Genomic DNA, 21,633 nt, shown 5'->3' with positions numbered 1-21,633 from the left:
TAAATTCAATGTTTCTATTAAGAAATCCTGTCTTTATATTAAACGAAATATTAAAAAAAAACAGAGAAGATCTGCACCACTTGAATACTGAAGACAGAGGAAAATGACTTGATCCCCAGAAAGCTAATATAGAATAGAGCTAAGTCTTTACAAGAATTCAGAAAGTTGCACGAGGTGTCCCCATCAGTGAATATGTAATATTAAAAATGCCATATGAGATGTACAGAAATGGCAAACAAAATGATAGCTGGATAAGAAACACAGATAAAGCCAATTGTACAGGTGCTGAAAGTAAGCTAATTTGAAATTCTAAGAAAATGACAAATGATTCAAAACATAGCTGCATATAAATTGAATGACCCAGGTCCAGAAGAGATGCCACAAACTACCAATCAGATAGCGATCATAAATTCTATTTCAAATAGTCAGCTCTCTGGAATTAATTCAACTTTGACTCCTCTTTGCTGGAAGAATTATAGTATGTACAGGTCATTGGCTCACATGCAACAGTTGTGTCCCACTTGTTTAAATATCTACCTGAATATTTCATTACATAACATGCCTTAAATTCTGACCTTGGAGTTTTGACAGTCAGCAAACTTTCCCATCCACTCCTGGACAAGATCTTTCCTAGCTAACAAAGCACCTTTTTATTTAGGGTCTGAGACCAGCTATTTCTTTCCCAGTCAAACTGAACTGCGCAACACATGCCAACCAAATATAGGTAAACTTCTTCACACAACTATTTGGGACAGAATCTTTCCTGTTGGTTTTGTCTTTCCACATTCTTACCCAGGAATGGTCAAAAGATTGTCTAACTTCTGTTGGATTAATTGGAAGGCCAACAAGGAGAATCTATCAAGGTCACCCAACTCTTAAGACTACTGGTCATGTACACAATTGTGTAGTAATCACAGGACAAAAGTGTGTTAAATGATGGATTCTCCATCACTTGAAGTTGTTAATTCTCCATCACTTGAAGACTGTATGTATTTCTAAAAAAGCCTGTGATAGTTTAATGAGAAATGATGGGCTTGATACAGGGATTACTAGGTGATGTATTATTTAGGGTATCATATTAGAGGACAATGGTCCAATCTGGAATTTAAAATCAATTCATTTATCAATCTATTTTCAAGGAATGGTGTAGTTTTCTTTTGGCTTGTTTTCTTGTTCTGAACCCCGAAGTGCCTCTATATCCTATTCCAATTACCAAAGGTATTTTCCTAATTCAATTCAGCAAACATTCACAGTCTTTGATATGTCCTTGATAAATCAAAATACATCAATAAAACAAAACAGCCAATAAAAGAAAACTATCTTGTAAAAAGTTATCTTCTAATAAAACAACTCTGAGAAACTTTTAAAGCCCATATTAATTTTTATTTTCAAATTAAAACTTTTAGAAAGCACAAAGAATTAATCACCTGAGCAAACTTCTTTTTCCATTACTTGTGGCATATTTGCATACATTGAAGCATCTAAAATTAACAAATGAAAACCTTATATTCTCTGGCTTTTAAAGGGAGTTAACATTTAGAACTGATCAGGATTTCTTTTGCCATGGTGGTCTTTTTTTTATCAGAAAATGTCTGTTCATTGGAACTTTATATGGGATAGCGTTGGTTTCAATTATATTTTTTCAGGTAAAAAAAAGAATTTCTGGTCAGTGAAAGAGAAAACCCCATCCAAGAATGGCTCAATGGTTAGGGCATTCATGTGGGATTGAAGTTCAGCCCTGTGTGCCGTTTGATTCAGAGTAGAAACTTAACCTGGGATTGCCCACACCTGAGAATTTCCTATACACTGGGCTATATAATTAGTCTCTAACGCAATGAATATTTAATTATTTATACATAATGAACATCAGCAAAAAGAAAGACTGATTTTATAGCTCAGCAGGCACTAATGCGGGATGTGGGAAACCTTACACTCCTGGGGTATGTCTACACTACCCCGCTAGTTCGAACTAGCGGGGTAATGTAGGCATACCGCACTTGCAAATGAAGCCCGGGATTTGAATTTCCCGGGCTTCATTTGCATAAGCGGGGAGCCGCCATTTTTAAAACCCCGCTGGTTCGAACCCCGTGCAGCACGGCTACACGGGGCACAAACTAGGTAGTTCGAACTAGGCTCCCCGCTTATGCAAATGAAGCCCGGGAAATTCAAATCCCGGGCTTCATTTGCAAGTGCGGTATGCCTACATTACCCTCCTAGTTTGAACTAGGAGGGTAGTGTAGACATACCCTTAGTTCTAAATCAGGCAGACTAACCTTAAATCTAGATCTCCTATATCCTACTTGAGTTTCTTAAGACTGGGCTATTGGCTATTCTGGGGTAAGTGGACATCTCTTGTGCTTTTTCTCAAAACATTTCAAATGAGGTATCATTTTCACTCTGCACAAAAACAAATGTGGAAATAGGATTTGTTTAACAAAATGGAATTCTTGATTTCCCACAAAACCTACTAAAATTTACATTCAGAGGAAAATATTCTCTGTATTGGTTTGCCATAGGCATTATTTGTGAGATTTTCTTCAGTTTTATGTTACTGAGGTCATGCTGATGACACACTTGAGATACAGCTCTGGGCCAAACTCCAACCTGATGCAAATGGGTGCAGTGCTATTAAATTCAATAGACTTACATCCATTTACTCCATAGCTCAGTCTTACTCCAGATCTATTCGTAAGCAACTCTGAATGAGAAGCAGATTAAGGTTTCATAGACCCCAGGGCAAGAACAAGTGGGGGCCCATCCCACCTGTGATCCTGCCCCTGGTCACATTCCTCCACATGTGATCCTTTCTACTCCTCCCTCAGGGCTTGCCCTGTTCATCTCAGGGTCCCTCCCATTCATACCCCCACTGTGGCCCCAAGACCGGAGAAGCTCTGACCCCACACAGCACCACACTGCAGATAGCAAGAGTTCCTCCAGTTCCAGGGATACAGCTGGGGTCCTCGAGCCAGGGGGCTTCCACTGCCACCAGATGGCTTCTGCCAGGGATGGCATCAGGGATTGCTGGGGGCTTCCCCTGTGGTGCCCTGTCTTCTTCTGGGATTTGGGGTCTTTCCCTGCTGCTGCTGAGGATGTTTGGGGTTTCCCTGGTTGCCGTGCTGCCTCACTCACCTGGTGTTGCTATACAGGAGGGGGAATCACAGTGTAGGAGCTTTCCCTGCCCACCTGGGGCTTTGGGGTTCCCCAGTTGGGTGGGACCCCTGAACACAGGCCCTGTAGTCCCAGTGGCTAATCCGCCACTGCTTTGGATAAAGAAATGCATATATAAAGCATTAGATTTGTATGCTTCCCTTGCTGATTATATTCAATGTCAGTTTTACATCTGCATGTCTACAGTTTTACACTGTATGCCCCAAGGTGAACATATTGTCAAAACCAGTGTTGGACACAAGGGTTGCAGCTTGATGAACAGACACAAAACCACATTAACAAGAACACACTTAGATTTAACTCTTCAGAGGGGTAGCCAAGTTAGTCTGTAAGGGTATGTCTAGACTACATCCCTCTGTCGGCAGAGGGATGCAGATTAGGCAGGTCAACATTGCAAATGAAGCGGGGATTTAAATAGCTGGCACTTAATTTGCATAAAAATGGCCACCGTTTTTGCCAACTCAGCACTTTGTTGGCAAAAAGAGGCAGTCTAGAGGGGGATCTGTCGAGAAAGAAAGCCTTTGTAAACCTCCTTGCAGTGTTGCAATGTTGACCTGCCTAATCTGCATCCCTCTGCCAATAGAGGGATGCAGTCTAGACATACCCTAACTGGAAAAACCTAAAAAACAACAAATAGTCTAGCAGCATCTTGAAGACTAACAAACCATCTATATGTTTTTTTAGTCTTTAAAGTGGTGCTAGACTATTTGTTACTGGATAACAGTTATGTGACAAGCCCAAATATGCACCTAGTTTTTGCTCACTGGCCTAAGGCTGATACATAATTTTGTGGGCCTATTATTGTGTTTTATGTATTGGATAATGTCAATGAGCAATACTAGTTTGCAACTCTTTAAAAATGACTATTTCCCCAGTCTTTTGCTGTGAAATTTTAACCTAATTTATACCCATTCCTGATTTAGATGTCTTGCCATTGACTTCAATGGCTGTTGAGTCTGGTCCCTTTGCAATTTACTTGCAAATTAGACAGTTTTTCATTGAGGAATAACAAGGATTAGCTGTTCAATTAAGCATCACAGAATCTCTTGACCACTAAAAGAAATTTGTTGAATACATTTGGTATATTTATGGCCTGATATTGCCTGGTCCGACAAAATCCCTCATCTGGGATTGGTCAGGTCCCCAAGGTGTTGGACCACGGAGGTCCAAACTGTACCTCCATCAGGAATTTGCCTGCAATTGCTTACATTACATTTTAAGAGAGGAAGCATGAAACAATGTTTCTATTTCCAATTATACAGTATCTTCTCTACAGCTATGATATTTCCTTTTTGTCTTGTACACTGAAAACCAAGCAACTGGAAAGGGGAGAGCTCATGCAAATTGCAGCTACCTCCTGTGAGTTGATTCTGTTGAATGAAGATGCCATTTTCCAATAAAGAAATTGTTGGGATGGAAGCATGGACTGCTTCTTTTCTCTTGCAAATGATAGTTAAAAGGAATTATGTGGTTGTTTTGCTCATAGCATCAAGAACAGACCTTAAACCTGATACATTCTAGAGTTAATTGGGGCTGCTGTTAAATTATTTTATTGGAATTATTATAGAAGAGGGTTATCAGAAGATGGCATACTTCTCTGGTGAGCCATAATCCTTGTGGGCTATGAGACTCTAAATGAAATTTCATAAATGAGGGAGTTATTTTACTGACTAGGAGCATACTGTTCACCACAAGGGAGAGAACTCATTTACAACACATGAACTATTGGTTTGATGTGCCAAATGGCCAATCCAAAACTGCCACATAAACAGCTATACCTTTGTGAAATTTGCACTTAGGTTATACATTTCCCCTGGATTTCTTCTAATCAGAAACCTGTTCTATTTTCTTAGGCTGTATTTAAAGAGATTTTCCATATATGCAAACAATCCACATATTTAGCGTGTAAAATTAGATTGCTGAGGACTTTCTTTGGGTGCAAACTTAGAAGTAATCTTTTCTGCATATAGAACTCTGTCTTAAAGGCTCCTGTATTGCATGTGATAAGATTCCATGATGGTTTCTATCATCAAAAGTTTTTCAAACCTCACTATATGCATAATAATTAAAAAAAAAAAAAAAGATTACTGCATCCTGAGACTGACAAATGCTGTTCAGGACAAAGATATTTTAAATATAGAAAGATGCCTATTGGGAGCTAGACATCTAACTACCTTTTTGAATTTCCACCTCAATATTCTAATAATTTTCAGATTTCTTAATTAAATTGCTGTAATCTGCATTTGTTGATTAACCTACATGACCACAATTAGACAATTATAATAAGCTACAAACTTGATCTTGCATGGCCAGGGTCAAAGACTGAAAAGTTCAGTTACAATGGGATTGTTAAATAGATGTGTATAATTTAGCTTTTAGTTAATTTGATTCTCATTTCATCTTCTTGTTGCATTGATAACTCATACCATAAAGTCCCCCACTCCGTCTCTGAAAATTGACTGGGTGCTGCATGAGGCATAAATTAGATTGCTAGATTTGCATCGCTATTGAAATTGGAAACTGTAAAAATTCCATAGTTTAGATTTTTTTTATCCTGGTGACTAGCATGCACACTATATAAAGGACTCCTTATTTGGTAGGAAAGGGGGAAAAATCCTCTATCTCTTTCTCTGGTTTAGGTTTGCCTAACTAAGCCCAATCTACCCAATCTATATCTGTGATAAATTTAAATGAGCTATTCTCAGGGAAAAGGCATTTATTCTAATTTCTTTTATAATTATATGACTCCAAATTGGGTTCTGATCTTGTCAGATCTCAAATTTAAGTTGGGTCAAGTCTGATCTGACAATGGGAGACTGTGACGGGCTGTCACTGGTCTGGGGGTGGGGCGGCCAGAGCCCCCGCCGGCAGGGGGCTGATGGCCAGGCTCGGGTCCCCCAGCATTCCCCCAACGCAAGCCGGAGGAGGCGGCGGACGGGGGCACTACCCCCGCGCCTACGCCGGCTGTGTAAACACGGCCCGTTCCCCGCAGCCCCGCACGGCGGGGGTGGGGCGGAGTGACGCAGCTGCTCGGCCGGGCCGCATGCCGGGATGTGCCCGGAAGGGGTGGGGCCCCGGGTGGCAGCTGGCGCGGCGGGCCAATTCAAAAGGGCCCGCCGCCGATGGGGCAGGGCGCAGGCTCCTCGCGGTGGAGCCCGAGCGCCACACCGCGCGGCTGTCGGCCCGGCGCTGGTCCCGAGGCCTCCGGGACAGCCACTGCCCCTGGCGATCCCTCAGCCCCTCGGCAGACGGTGGACGAACCCCACCGCGCCGGACCAGGAGGGAGTGGGACAGCCAGAGGTGAACCAGGATTGGAGAACTCTCCCCGGAGGCCACACCCGGGCACGGGACACCACAGGACGCCGAACCAGGGTAGGTTCAGGGACGCTGGGCGTGATCGGCAGGAGCCACCCAGAGGGAGGAAGGAGCCCGGGGCAGGGCACTTTTGGCGGCCATGGGTGGATGAGTTTCGGAGGGAATGACCCCCTCATCCACCGCACCGGGGCATTAGCACGCTCCGCCGCTCAGGGCCCCGGGCTGGGACCCGGAGAGAGGGTGGGACCGGGTCCCCCTCCCTCCCCTAAGGGAGCATCCCGCTCCCCAAGACCTTAACGAAGGGAAGGTACAAGGTGCAACCTCGCGAGGGGAAAACCCAAACCGGGGGCCTTTCGCCCCACCCCGCAGAGACGGGTAGCTATTGCAGGGTTCACTGATCCCCCCTTCCTCCCGGGAGGGGGTGATCGCACCCATTATCGAGGGCCCCATAGCGGGGACCCGAGAGTCGATGTGGAACCAAGAGGGGACAAGAGGGTTTGCAGGCCCCCCCTCTCGGGCAGAGAGGGGGTGATCGCACCCCGAACCCTCACACGGACCATTAAATAACAAACAGCGTGTTGGTCTCAGTGACTCAGTAGATGGCATTTTTCCTTATTAATCTGTTTGAACTTTTACCCCAGCAGAGTGCTTAGAGGTTCCTGATTGTACAGCTGATTAACTGAGTTTAGCCAAGATTAGTTACATTTTGTGACCTAATTGTTCCTGATACTAGTTTCAGATAAATATATTTATCTCTCTCTCACACACAGAGTCTGGGTAGAGCACTTTCTAGTTTGACATTCATTAGGCTGTTGTGCTTGGAGCCTCCTTCAACAGGCTGGGTGAGCCTGAATAAAGTCCAGGCATTGCCCGCTGGCTGCAGTCTACGGTAGGGTGCAGATTGTTGGTGTCTCACTCCGTCCTGAGAGCTCAGCTATCCCATTTCAACTGCTGAGGCTCTGGGACCAGTACTGATCGCTCAGGGTATGTCTACACTACAGCGCTAATTCGAACTAATGCGTCTAGAACTAAAAACTAGTTCGAATTAGCGTTTTGCTAATTCGAACTAGCAAGTCCACATTAAGTGGACCCTGAACAGGGCTTAAGGATGGTCGGAAGCAGTGCCGGCAGGGCATCAGAGGAGGACTTAGAGCGTGGAGATGCTGTCTCAGGCTAGCCGAGGGCTGCGCTTAAAGGGTCCCGACCCCCACCCCGGACAGACAGTTCTAAGGGGTGCCCCGCTTGAAAACCAGTCCTGGCTTGGAGTGCCCGGAGTGCCCACGTTGGGCCCATCACAGCACTCAGCCATCAGCCCGGCTGCACTTGCCGCAGGCTGCCATCTGGGGAGAGGGGACAATTGGGGGGCTGCAGGAGAGCTTCCACCCCCAGAAGCCCACAGAGCCAGCCCAGTCCTCCCCATCGGGGGCTCGTACCCCATTCCTCCCTCACCTCCTTCCACTTACCCTTCCCTAGCCCCCCTTCTTATTGATGTACAAAATAAAGGACAATTGTGTTCAAAAATGGAATCTGTCTTTATTGAACAAAACGGGGGGAGACTGGGAAAAGGAGGTGGGAGAGGGAAAGAGAGAGGCTGGGAGAGGGGAGGGCAACTAAAATGATCAGGGGTTGGGAACAGGTCCCATATGAAGAGAGGCTAAAGAGACTGGGACTTCTCAGCTTAGAAAAGAGGAGACGGAGGGGGGACAGGATAGAGGTCTCTAAAAGCAGGAGTTGGGTGGAGAGGGTGCATCAAGAAAAGTTCTTCATTAGTTCCCATAAAGAAGGACTAGAGGACACCAAAGGAAAGGAATGGGTAGCAGGCTTCAAACTAGTAACAGAAAGTTGTTCTTCACAAAGCAAAGAGTCAATCTGTGGAACTCCTTGCTGCAGGAGGCTGTGAAGGCTAGAACTAGAACAGAGTTTAAAGGGAAGTGAGATCAAGTCATGGAGGTTGGGTCCATGGAGTGGTATTAGCCAGGGGGTAGGAGTGGTGTCCCTGCCCAAAGTTTGTGGAAGGCTGGAGAGGGATGGCACGAGACAAATGGCTTGGTCACTGTCTTCGGTCCATCCCCTCCAGGGTCCCTAGGGTTGGCCGCTGTTGGCAGACAGGCTACTGGGCTAGATGGACCTTTGGTCTGACCCAGGACGGCCATTGTAAGCTCAGGGCTCAGGGTCGGGGGGTCTCAGTGGACCCCCTTGATTTTCATGCACACCTGCTCCTGGGTGGCCAGGCTGGTAGCTCTCATGCCCAAGCCAGCCACTTTCCTGTGCCTAGTGCGGAGATCATGGGCAAGGTCCACGATGTCCGCACTAGCCCAGGCGGGTGCCCACCTCTTACAGTCCCGGGCAAGCTCCCGGGAGCCGCCAGCCTGGTCCCGGGAAGAGGGGGAGGGCTGGGGGGCATCGGGTGGCTGGCTCGATCCGTGCCAGGTGCAGGGTCTGCTGGCTGGGTGCTGGCAGGCTTGCACCTGGCACGGGCACCGTAGCCAGCCTGTGCCCCTTTAAGGGGTCCGGGGTCGGAAGGGGGGCATAGAGTTTCCCTGGTGTTGGCCAGAGTGGCCACCAGGGAAACCTGGGAAGCCTTAGCCTCCCACTAGTTCGAATTAAGGGTCTACACAGCCCTTAATTCGAACTAGCTAGTTCGAACTAGGCTTAATCCTCGTAAAATGAGGTTTACCTAGTTCAAACTAAGCGCTCCGCTAGTTCGAATTAAATTCGAACTAACGGAGCGCTAGTGTAGCGCCTATGAAAGTTAGTTTGAACTAACGTCCGTTAGTTCGAACTAACTCTGTAGTGTAGACATAGCCTCAGACTGTCCAGTTGCTTTAAGATCACCTTTTCCCAAACTTGAGCCAGGTGGGCATTCTAGTTCAGTGTTTCTCAACCTTTTTTTTTTTTTATAAAGTGTCCCTTTAAAAAAAAAAAAAAAGTACCCCAGTACCTACAGTTTTCAGACACACATTTTTTTCTGCCATTGCAACACATTTGTTTAAACAATTTAATTGTAGCCATGTGGGCGATGATATTTTTGGGTGTTAAAAGTACAAAAATAATAAAGCATAGTAAAACTTAGAACAAAAATTCCGTTTTTTTCAAATTTCAGTTGTGTCGACATACTTCCTCCCCCTCCCCCGACTTCTCTCGAGTACCCCTAAGGGTACTCATACCACTGATTGAAAAACACTGTTCTAGTTCACCTCTACAGATTCACATGCTAGTGAAGCAAACACACAGATTTTGTTCAGGGTTCTAAAACAACGTACTCTTAAGATATCATGACAAATGTACAGATCTAGAAAAAATAATAAAGACACCTGTACAGATTTCTCAGCCTCTGTTTCCTCAACACTGAGGACTTCTTTGGGTCTAGGGCAGGCCTGGGCTGTCCAGAGTCCCTCTCTTGAACATGGCTTCTCTAAATTGTGGAGACTCTCACTCTCTGTAGGTCACCTAGCTTCCTTCTTACTCAGTTGTTAGTCCTGCAGAATCCTTTGCTACAAAAGTATGGACATCTCTTTCTCTTGTCGGTGGTCTGTGGGTGTATCATGACCAGTGGTGCTGGAGTTAGAGGCCCATGTTCCTGGGAAGGGCAGCTACTTTCTGGGCTGGAATCAGGCAGCCAAATGGGCAGCCCAGTGCATAGGGTTTAATAAAGTTCCACTTGTTCAGCTTAGCCTCCATTTATCTTCACGCTTTACTAATGAAACATGGTGGCATTGTCTGAGCTGTGAGCTCTCAGCAGCAGGCAGTGTGAACCATGAAACTTGGTGTGAAGCCAGCAGGAGCCCTTTATTATACAACTGTAACTAGGGTTGCCAGATGGTTTTAACAAAAATACCAGACACACTTGACATTACATCACAATCTACATTACATCTTATTTAGAAAATACCGGACATTTATATTTTCTCATTTATATTTTCTCAATTTGTTTCCCGAACAGAAAGCTAAAATACTGGACTGTCTGGTTCAAAACCAGACACATACACATGGCAACTCTGGATGTAACCCAGAGGCACTGAAAAAGGAGAGTGAAGTCTGTTTTAGAGCCTTAGCTAAGAGCCCATTGGCTTTCAGGCTGTGAGGCAGAGGCTCGTAACTTTAGCTCCTAAGGCCCCAGGTTCACTCTGACCTGCTGATCCTTCAGCTTTTACACAGACACAAACCTAGGACAGTGATAGATCTGGTGAAAGGAGAAGTTCAAGCAGCACACAGACATAGCTGTTCAGGAGGATGACAACAGCTGGAAACTAAAGCCTTGTTCTTTCTTACTGGGGAACAAGCCAGACAGATCCGAAGCTCTCCATTGCCTCGAATCTTTTAGGAGTCATAGGGATCTTATTGCTCTGCAAAGCAGAATGAAGTTCTGGAGTGACACCGCATTTTCATTAGAGACTATTCTAAAGAGGAAGGGATATATTCCTGTGTTACAAGCTCACACACTGGCTACTAATTACAGACTTCCTTATTGGGACCGGATAGTCTGTGGCACTTGGGATCACCTGCTCTGGGAAGGTGATCTGACTTTAGACAGAGGCATAGACATGGGCATGCAGCTGAAGCATCCAGAAATAGGGTGAAACCCCAAGGAGATAGAGCACTCTCAGAAGTTCATGCAGTGATACGATAGCAAAGGAGAGCAGCTGGCCAGGATTTCCATATCCACTGAGAGATGCATTCACTGTAGGAGACAACATGAGTGGATAAAGGAAAAGGGCCCTTCATTAGGAGCATTTCAAGAACTAAGGTAAATTGAACCATTTTAGCAGTGTGCGCAGAAGCACCTCAGAAAGATTCAGTGAGACTCGTATGAGAGGGGATGGTGCACCAGCCAGTGACAATGACATTATGACTGAAGTCCAAGAGCATATGAGATTCAGGCTGTTAGGACAGGAAAGCAACAAGGGGCAATACTAAACTGTGCATGCAATAATGGTAAGGGAGAAATGCTCGTCCATTAGCTGGGCCTCCTGTAATGTGATTCCCCGGGGTGAATAGAATTCAAACATACACACAAAGCACTCACAAGTTAATAACATATGGTGAGAGCTGCCCAGGAAATGTTACATCCCAGATGAATATAAGAACGGCCGTACTGGGTCAGACCAAAGGTCCATCTAGCCCAGTAGCCAGTCTGCTGACAGTGGCCAGCACCAGGTGCCCCAGAGAGGGTGGACCGAAGACAATGATCAAGCGATTTGTCTCCTGTCATCTTTATCCAGCCTCTGACAAACAGAGGCCAGGGACACCATTTCTATCCCCTGGCTAATAGCCTTTTGTGGTGGTGGATGGATGGATGGATCTTACTGGTGTTAGATGACACTCTGAGCTGGGCATATGGACCTAGCATCAGCAAATTCGGGGAGGGGATGAGTATGTTGGATCAACGAACATGCTGCATTATTGTCTGGTTTCAACTGTGCAGCTACTAGAAATGAAAGAGATGGAAAAGGATTTCCAACTGCAGGCAGTTAAGAGAGTAGTACTAGCAGGGTGGCCAGAAGACAAGCTAAGTACCTGTAGCAGCACAACTGTATTTTCAAAGTAAATGTAAGCTAAGTGTGCAGATGGAATCATGTATCAAGGACAGTGAGTTGTTCTTCCTGCTTCATTACATAGGGATGTAATGTAAAAAATACATGCCTCACACCTAGGCAAGGACAGCTGTTATAGACAGGCTCAAAAATTGTTTTTTACTGTCTGTGAATAAATACATAACTCTCATCCTCGATAGAAGGGTGTTAGACCTGCCAGTCATGTGATTTAACCACCAGCTGAAAGAGACTGTTACCACATGAGCTGCTCACCCAACCATAGGAAAAAGGTGGGAAAAGACTTATTTACAATCAGTGAAAAGTAATGCTTGGCTATAATGGATTTTATTCAATTTTTAAGAGGTCAGTGCCCTGCCTAATACAAGAAGCAAGTCCGTGATTGGCAAACCTTACACCTACGCATCTAGTTTCTGATACATGGCATTCCAGACACAATGTTCACTGACAACAGACCCTAATTTGCCTCAGGAAAATTCAACTGGAATTTGCATACAAATGGGAATTTGATCACTGCATCTTGTCCCCTGCCTATCCCCAGAGTAAAGCTAAAGTGGAACCAGCTGTGAAAACAGCTAAAACTGCTACTCAAGAGGCTGTTTTTTTTTTTTTTGGTGGTTCAGACCTCTTGTTTGCATTTGTTGGCAGACAGAAATACCCCCCTTCACAGGGGTGCCAAAACAGTCCACTACAGGCATTGATGGGATGAGGGCTTAATTGGGCTTGAAGGGGTTAATGGAGCTTGAGGAAGGCTATTGCAAAAGGCAGCAAATCACAGAAGGGCTTATAGGAACAGCCAGTCAGGGCTGAGCAGGCCCATATAAGAAGAGCTACAGCACAAAGCAGCTGCAGTCATCCCCTGGAATTTGAGGAGGAAGGCAGACTGTCAGCCTTTCATGCTGAAGGCAGCAAACACCCTCTTCAGAGTAATACTGCAGACAGAGACCTGGAGAGCTAAAGGCAGCTCCTTGTGGATTGCAGGGATTTGCAGGCTGAGGACCGCAGCCAAGGGCAAAGAGGGTGCTGGGGTTACAGCCCAGGAAAATCTACTGAGAAGTTGGTGAGGATGGTGTAAGCAGTGGCTGCCTTCAGGATCCTTGGGCTAGGACCTGGAGTAGTGTGTGGGCCCAGCCTCCCCCCTCCCGCACCTCCACTTGCCCCTGAGGGAAGTGGCTGCATAGTGGACTGTGATTCTGTCCCTGGAAGAGGAGCACAGAGTGTGGCACAGATGGAAGACCAAGTCACAAAGAGGATGTCATGGTGCTGGGAGTGACATGGGTCCCTGAAGCAGAAGGGAGGGTGGTGCAACCAATGGTGGATTCAGAATTAGTATCTCTGCCTGGCCCCTTCACTTTCTGCATGAGGAAAAGTCTATTAATGCAGACAGATCTAAGTGTTCCTTAATGAGACAGACATTCAACTTCACTATTGACTTGTCCCTTGCCTTCATGTGCTGGCTAAACCTCTTGTGAGCATTACCAGAAGAGCAAACATAAACCTATAGTACAAAGCTGGAAAACGAGGTGTTTATTTGCTTTGCTGATCCAATGTGGGGCCCCTCTGTCATCAGGGCCTCTGGGTCACAGCACCATTTGTCTCGTCGGAAATCTGCCCTGGGCGTGATGCCACCTGATGAGGATGCGCTGGGGAAAAGAGCTAATTTCTAGGACAGCCAGCAGGAGTCACCCCGGTGGTGAACACACCCTTTCACAGAGACCAAATCTCTGCTATCAATGAGGAAACGTTGTTGCTGTCTCCTCTAGGTGATGTTTCCATCCTTCTGACTGCAACAATAAACAGAGTGGAGAAGCCATTCCTGCTTGGGGTAGAGACCAGTCTCTGAAATCCCACATGGGGGAGTGTCTCAGAGACTGGGCAGCCATGTCTACACTGCTCTTTTTAGCCTCATAGCCTAAGTCCTGCAAAACCAACTCAGGTGACCTGGGCTTTGAGACTTGCAGCCATTTTTTTGGGAAGGGTGGGGAAGGGGAAGGGAAGTGTAGTTCCTTAAATGGCTTGTCCAAGGTCACACGTTATAGATATGTGGGGAACTGAATCTAGCTCTCCCATTGCCTGTCACATTACCCAGACTGTTAGCTGCGTCCCCTTAGTTCTCCAGCCTGAGATGCCTTTTATACTGCTTTGTTGTGAGAGCAACATTGCTAGTGTGCTTACGTATAACCTTGAGCATGTGTACTATGCACAGGTGAGTTACATGAGTGCTCTTAGCTAGCCACTTCTGAGTTATATTCCAGAGTGACACCAACAAATTCCCAGTCCCAGACTTGTTTCCGGAAATGTGCATCTTGTACTGCTCAGTATCCTCCTGAATGACACAAGCTCATTGTAAGTCCAGCATTTTATTAATAGAAAATGTTCTGCGCAAACCTTGTTTTCTAAAATGAAGATTCCCAAACACTTCAAATCAAACACAAAACAAAACAAGCTTTTTAACAGACAGATTTTAAGTGATTTCAAGTAATGAGACATAAAAGTCAGAGTTGGTTGCAAAGAAATAAAATGTAAAACATAAGCTAATAGCTAGTGTAACAAGCTAAATGCATTTGAAGCTCTCTCTCTCTTATAAGAGCCTGGCTAGATGTCTTTGACCACAATCCCCTCCTAGTTCAATGATGCTTTCTTTGTCTTTCAAACAGAGATGGGGAGAGAGGTGATTTAGGAGGTCTTTTCCTCATTTTTATATCTTTTCTTCTGCTCTTTGGTGATCTGTTTACATTGGAACCCCAAGTGTACCATTGCCAAAATGTAAATTTCTCACTTACATCCTTCTTCCTGCCAATGAAGGGCTACTTAATCATGTAATAATCTACTTCACTGACAACTGGCTGAGGTACTGGCTACCCTTTTATCTCTGGCAAACTGGTTTCAAGCTCTTTCCCTAGATTTACAACATTTAGATTTAGAACAAAGTAATATAGTAGAATCTTATTACATACAAGGTTGCCACATACAGTTTACCAAGACACTAATGTTCAGCAGATTATGAGCTTTCAAATGATACCTCACACTTTGTACAAGATTTATCATAATTTTGTAAAAAGAGGTGGATATAAGAGTATAGACTGTTCCAGTGTCCTAATCATTGGATGATCCTGCCTTTCATCTTCAGCTGGAAATGTGCTAAGAGGGAGACTCTAGACATAGTAAAATGTCTAAAGAATTGCAGTGTTGGGCTAATGCCTGACATCTTTTCTTAGGGAAACTTCACACCATTTTCATTTATTACTCTTGAAATCTAAATAATGAAAAATGTTCATTATAATAGCTTTAGAAAAGATTCCAGCAGTTAATTGTTTAAATATACACAGTGCCACAAATATTTATATTATGCTACAGATGACTGAATATCTCTGAATCCCATGTCTTGAATCCCATGTCTTGTTATACCCAGCTCTCTCTCTCTCTCTCTCTCTCTCTCACTCAAACAAAAAAAATTTTTTTTTACCCATTTCCATTACCCAGCTGAGTTTGCAAATCTGTTCTAGTACTGATCTAGCTTTGGGATACACTGGCCCTTACCCTGACAATGTCTGTACCATCATATCCCAGTGCAGAATCAGGGATCCTGTGTGGAGCTCAATAAGGGTGTGTCTAGACTACATGCCTCCTTCGACGGAGGCATGTAGATTAGCCAGATCGGAAGAGGGAAATGAAGCCGCGATTAAAATAATCGCGGCTTCATTTAAATTTAAATGGCTGCCCCGATCTGCCGATCAGCTGTTTGTCGGCAGATCGGGAGAGTCTGGACGCGATGCCCCGACAAAGAAGCCTTTCTTCATCGACACAGGTAAACCTGGTTTCACGAGGCTTACCTGTGTCGATGAAGAAAGGCTTCTTTGTCGGGGCATCGCGTCCAGACTCTCCCGATCTGCCGACAAACAGCTGATCGGCAGATCGGGGCAGCCATTTAAATTTAAATGAAGCCGCGATTATTTTAATCGCGGCTTCATTTCCCTCTTCCGATCTGGCTAATCTACATGCCTCCGTCGAAGGAGGCATGTAGTCTAGACACACCCTAATAGTCTACCTTTCATCCTTTTGCCTCCCAGTTTCCAGGTCAGGAATTGTTTAGGTGGAATTTTCCAAAGAGCCTAAGAAGCTGAGTCTAAATCCCAAGGGAAAAATATCAGTGATATTTAGGCACTTAACTTCCATTTGTGTCTTTGAAAAACCTTCTTCCTTTCTCACATGAAATAAACAATAACTCAAAGAAGAAAAAAATAAAATAATCAAGCAGCACACAGAAGAGGGTCAGTATTATTCACGTTCATTTTCATAATATCATATGGACGCGCTTGATTTACAGTAACCAAAATAAATAAGCTATCATTTGCATGGACAAGGGAGCCAACCATGCCACCTCCCTGGGCAAAGTGTGTGTGTGTATGTGTGTTGGGTTTTCTGTTTTTTTTTTTTTTTTTAAAGATGTCTCAGCTGTAGTGAGTGCTAACACCTATTTTTTGCCTCAGGAAGTCCCCTTTTAAATCCCTAGAATATTGAATGTAATTTCTGGTTTTAATTAAATGTCAGTTAATACCAGTAATTATGCTGTTTACAGTTCCTGGTTCATATTCTCTCCTGTCCAGTTTTTAGATAGAATAAATGAGGTTTACTAACTGGAGATCAAAATGATGAGGCCACATAAGCTATTGTCAATATAAACTAAGTGTGAATGGAACATTCTTTTCTTCATTAAAAAAAAATCAATACAAGCTATATCACAGTAGTAGGCAGGGTGGAGGAATTTTGTACAATACCAGGGCAGACACGTACTTATTAGGAGTGCATCCTGGGCTCTTCTGCCACTTTATTGGATTGAAATATCCCCTAAAAAGATATGTGAATCAAGTGTTCCCATTCCATGTTACAATTTTTCTATATAATTCAAAAATAGTAAAAGGGATTTTGCTCTAATTCTCCCCAAACATTCAGCTGCATACAGAGACCTGGTTGATAAACCTTTATTCCCAAAGGTGAATGGTTTGGAAAGATCCAGGTATGGAAAATAATTCTCAACCATAGCTAATACTAGTTCCTTGCCATTGGTGCAAGTTTTTAGACTACATATGTTTGCCTATTACAAATGCATGGAGGATACAGATATATACTGTTTCAGCAATTCTAGGTGTTAAGGTGTGTGTGTTTTTTTTAAATTGCAGAATCACCCAGAATCACCTCTGGGTCAAGTACAGGTTGAACCTCTCTTAAATGGGATTCTGTGGTCCGGAAACCGTGGATGTTGCTAGACCAGAGAGTCCCGGAGAAGGGTCAGAAGCAGGAGTCATGCAGAGGGGGGGAATCCAGCCAAGCTGGCTTCAGGGATCCCAATTGCCAGGAGCATTACTGAGGGAGTCTGGCTGAGCTAGTGGCAGGGTGGCTGGAATGCCAGCAGGCTGGGTCTGCTGTGGCAGGGCTAGGAGCTGAGCTAGTGGTAGGGGGAGCTGAAATGACCTCACCAGGTCCAACAAAATCCCTCGATCCGTAGCACTCAGGTCCAAGGAGGCTCAATCTGTATTACATTTTAATATTTCTGTACCTGTGTTTAGAACTGTATCTCTTGTGGGCCTTTGAAGCCCAGGGAAGATAAATGAAGAGTTGTTTTTCTTTTTCCAGTTCTCCATGGAGCTGTTTTTTCTAAAAGAGGGACTGCTTAACCCTTTACAAACTTAAGAGCAAACATCAACTGACATAAATAAAGGTCTATCAAGATATTGATATAGATTTTGTAATGTAGAATGAGCAGCTGAGCTTTAGCTAACAGCTTGAAAGGCAATGAAAGTGATTAGCTTTTAGAGCTTCAATTGATGAACATCAGATAACTCTAAACCTAGCATCCCTTGTAGGTCTTTGAGATGAGAACAATGGAAGTTGGATGATAAAAAAGGGACCGAAGGAAAAACTATTGAAATGCTGACCTCTTACATTTCTAGGTGCCTGGCAAAGGAAGAAAGAAAAGGAGTCAGCAATAAACCAACAATAAACTTGTTCATTATTCTATTCTTGGCTTGTTAGCATATTGACTTTCCTAGCTCAAGTAGACTAACAAGCAAACAATATACGGAATGGTAATATTTTATTGGTACATTTAAAAAGTTTTAGCTATTTGCACAGGATCTTAAACACAAATGGATAAAAATGAACACAGTCTCTTAGAATCAAGGGTAAGTCAAAGGGAAGCTATATTCATGACAAAGTAACCTTGGTTGTTTATCGGCAGCCTTCAAGTATGTCACAGTCTGGAATAGGGGGAGGAAAGTGGCAGAAGCCTCAATGTTAATGCCTCAGGAATCTGTCAAGGGGCAGGATCTCCTTGCAGGAGAAAAATCATTAATAACTTGACATCTTTTCTCCTTGTAGAAAATAACAAGGTAAAAGGAATAATGCAAAGTGAGGAAGTAAATCACATTTGAATCTCATTATTCCCACCTCTACAAACTAGATTTTTTTAAAGGGAAAATAGATTTTGGGAAATACTTGACTGCTGCACTATGCACATTCATGTGCTTTTAATGGATCAAGGTGGATACAGCACTAGATAAAGTGATTTTTGGCCTAAACACCCTGAAAGCATTGTGCGCAATTCTGTGTATACTCTTGTATTTGGGTGCTAAATAAAGTCCCTATTGTATTGCTGATTGTTTTTCTTAAGTTTTTGGGTGATATACCCAACTGATTTTGACTTATGTGACACAGGTGTTACTCACCAGTGAAATATGATACTCAGCAGTAAGTGCAAGAGAAATTGTTTCCTTTAGTTGTTTTGTTTTTAATGAAAATATCCCCTTGCACTGTTTACAAACCACACATCATTATTTTTTGTATTGTTGCAGTAAGAGCCTGTTATATGGTCACCACACTTACCACTGTGTGCTCCCTCCAAATCATTGAGCTGCTCCTTCCCAATCAAGATATAATTCAGGACCCTCTCTTCCCAACTTTGCCTTTTTTATTTTCTATGTCAGGGTTATTAGATACAGAATGTTCTGTGCCTGATTTGGGTTTTGCGCAGCTTTATACTTCAAAACAAAAATCCTTTTACTATACCTGGGCATCTCTTAGCCATACGATCATCCTGCCTCCCATATTGGGCCCCAAACTATTCAGAACAAAATTATTAACATTAACTTTGCTTAACCAGACTGTAATTTTTTGAGGAAAGCCAGTGCATGAGATTTCAAGGAAATTTAACACATTGAAAAGCTTGAGGAACCTCTGATTTTGATCTGTGGTGTTTTAATTACAGAGGCATAATGATATGTGTCCAAAGTCAGAATTTCAAATTCAGGTAATATTTTTAAGTGACCACCTGTAACTCAAGAAAAGTTTAATTAATTTTCTTCAGGTATTCAGAAACATTAATATCTTCTATCTTCATGAGAAAACATGGCAATTTTCAGGTGAACCTAGATTTTCCAGAGTAAGTGGGTACTACATAGAGTTGTATAATACCAGCTAATTCCAGTTTTCACTACTTCCTCTCCATAATGACTTTTGGCTTTGTGGCTATTGTGGTGGGGTGTGATCACAGAAGTCCCCTTGAGATTGTTCTCCAATGTGCTGATCATGTCTCTGAAGCACACCTGCCTGCTCTCTGGGGCTCCCTACTACCTTGTACTCTTGGGCCAGACCTTCTGGTCTCCCCCAGACCAGGCACAGAGTTGGGTTTACCAACCCTCTGCAGGTCAACATAGTCACTGAGCCAGTTCGCATCCAAGAGGGCTCAGCACCCAGGAAATCAACCCCCGAAAGGGATTAAAGCCCCAAATAAAACAGCCTTTCTCTGTGTCAAAGTTTTGTACAGAGAAAAAGCTCATAAGATCAGTCCTTTTTATCAATGAAAGAGAGATCTGCACAGTGGTTGCTCCACCCAGGTAACAATTATTTACACCGAGCTTGATAATAAACAAAAGAGTTGGTATTAAGTGTAAAAAGTAGGATTTAAGTAGTTACAAAGTAAAAACAGATCCAAGTAAGTTACTAAAGTAAAATGAATAGAAAATGCATAGCTAGTTCTAATCCCCTAAAAAAGTTGTTGCATGCCAATTCTTACTCTAAACAGCTGTTCTTATTTCAGAGCTGGTCTTTTACTCTGACACGGATCTACAGCCTTCTTCAAAATTCTTTTGTATCCTCTTAGGGTGTGCCAGGCTGTTTCAAATACTAGCTGAAAACAAATGCTGATTGCTTCCTACTGCTTAAATCGACTTTCCCCCAGGGTGGGAATCTTTTGTTTTGCATCTCCCATCTCTAGGGAAAATTACTAGAATCAAGATGGATTTCAGTACTAGGTGGTATGGTTACATGTTTTCCTAGGACCAACCGTCCTTTAGGCTCACAAGGTAAACAAAAGCGGCGAGGAGTCCTGTGGCACCTTATAGACTACTTCAGTTAATCTATAAGGTGCCACAGGACTCCTCGCCACTTTTGCAGATTCAGACTAACACGGCTACCCTTCTGAAGGTAAACAAAGCAGTTTGCAGGTGATTAGTTGATCACTGAGTACTTAAGCTTCTGGGGCACCATCTAGAACTATTAAAAGATCAAAACTTCATATTTCTAACTTCACATACAAGAATGATACGTGCACAAAAATAGGATATACAGATTCAAGAGATTGTAACTGTAAAATCAATGTTACATAACCTGTTTTGCATAAAGCATCTTTGAGTTATGCATATTCATATTCATATTCACAAGCCAATTCTCATAAGGCATTGGGGGCATCACAATTACAACTCTCTGAACTAATAGTGGGCAGTAGGCTGGTTGAATGTTGGGTTGAAGGTCAGTCAGGAAAATGTTATTCATTTTTGGAAAAGAACTGCCTCCCCTCCCCCACTGTCACATGATTCTTAACCATAAAACCATGCTAGTCCACATAACTGTTATTAACACTTGCCCCCCTTCCTCTACTTTCATATTGCCCTGTTATAGTCACTAGTGTTAGTAAGCTCTTTGAACCATGGACAATATTTTGTATACAGTAACTAACAGAACAATCGGATTAAACTGTGCGAAGTCATATTAATGTAATAATGTACTGTGATGCATTGAAGGGAAAAGGAAGTAAAGCTATACCAGCCCCCAAGTCCAGACTCTCCTGTCCCCAAACACATGCATGAACATTCCCAACAGTAAGGTTTATGTTCTGCTAACGCTTATATGCATTATTAATTTTAAGTACATCAGCAGTCCCATTGAACTCATGACCATAAAGGGACACGTGTATCTCCAGGATTAGGGATTTAGTTGGTAAAGGACTTCAAAAAGGCTGAGAGTGGGAAAAAGTTTAATACCTTAGTAGGGCCTGCTCGTGAATCAGAAAAAGTTTTGCTGTTGTCCTTGGATCTAGCCAAAATAATAGGAATAATTTTTTAAAAGATAACATGGTGAGAGAATGAAATTGAAGAGAAATACACAAAAGAATTAATGAAGAAAAAGAGGATAATCAGAACTGGAAGATGTAAGAATGTACAGGACAACCTGAAATTGCAACCCAAGATTATTTTTTTCTACCTTTAATCTTTTGAAAGAGATTACTTTTTTCTGTGTTCCCCAGCTTCTAATATATTAGGTC

General features: G+C 43.4%; 1 long non-coding RNA gene across 1 annotated transcript in view; it reads left to right on the top strand.

The window, feature by feature from the left end:
- The first annotated feature begins 6,175 nt into the window (after positions 1 to 6,175).
- LOC142830205 (uncharacterized) overlaps positions 6,176 to 21,633 on the top strand; it is an 85,609-nt gene continuing 70,151 nt past the window's right edge. Inside the window, exon 1 of the long non-coding RNA XR_012905244.1 lies at positions 6,176 to 6,540. This is a non-coding gene — a long non-coding RNA (uncharacterized LOC142830205). The remainder of the gene's footprint in view (positions 6,541 to 21,633) is intronic.

Source organism: Pelodiscus sinensis, chromosome 7 (assembly GCF_049634645.1).
Source record: "Pelodiscus sinensis isolate JC-2024 chromosome 7, ASM4963464v1, whole genome shotgun sequence".
In the NCBI taxonomy this organism is placed as follows: domain Eukaryota; kingdom Metazoa; phylum Chordata; order Testudines; family Trionychidae; genus Pelodiscus; species Pelodiscus sinensis.
This window is presented reverse-complemented; position numbering and strand designations above follow the sequence as displayed.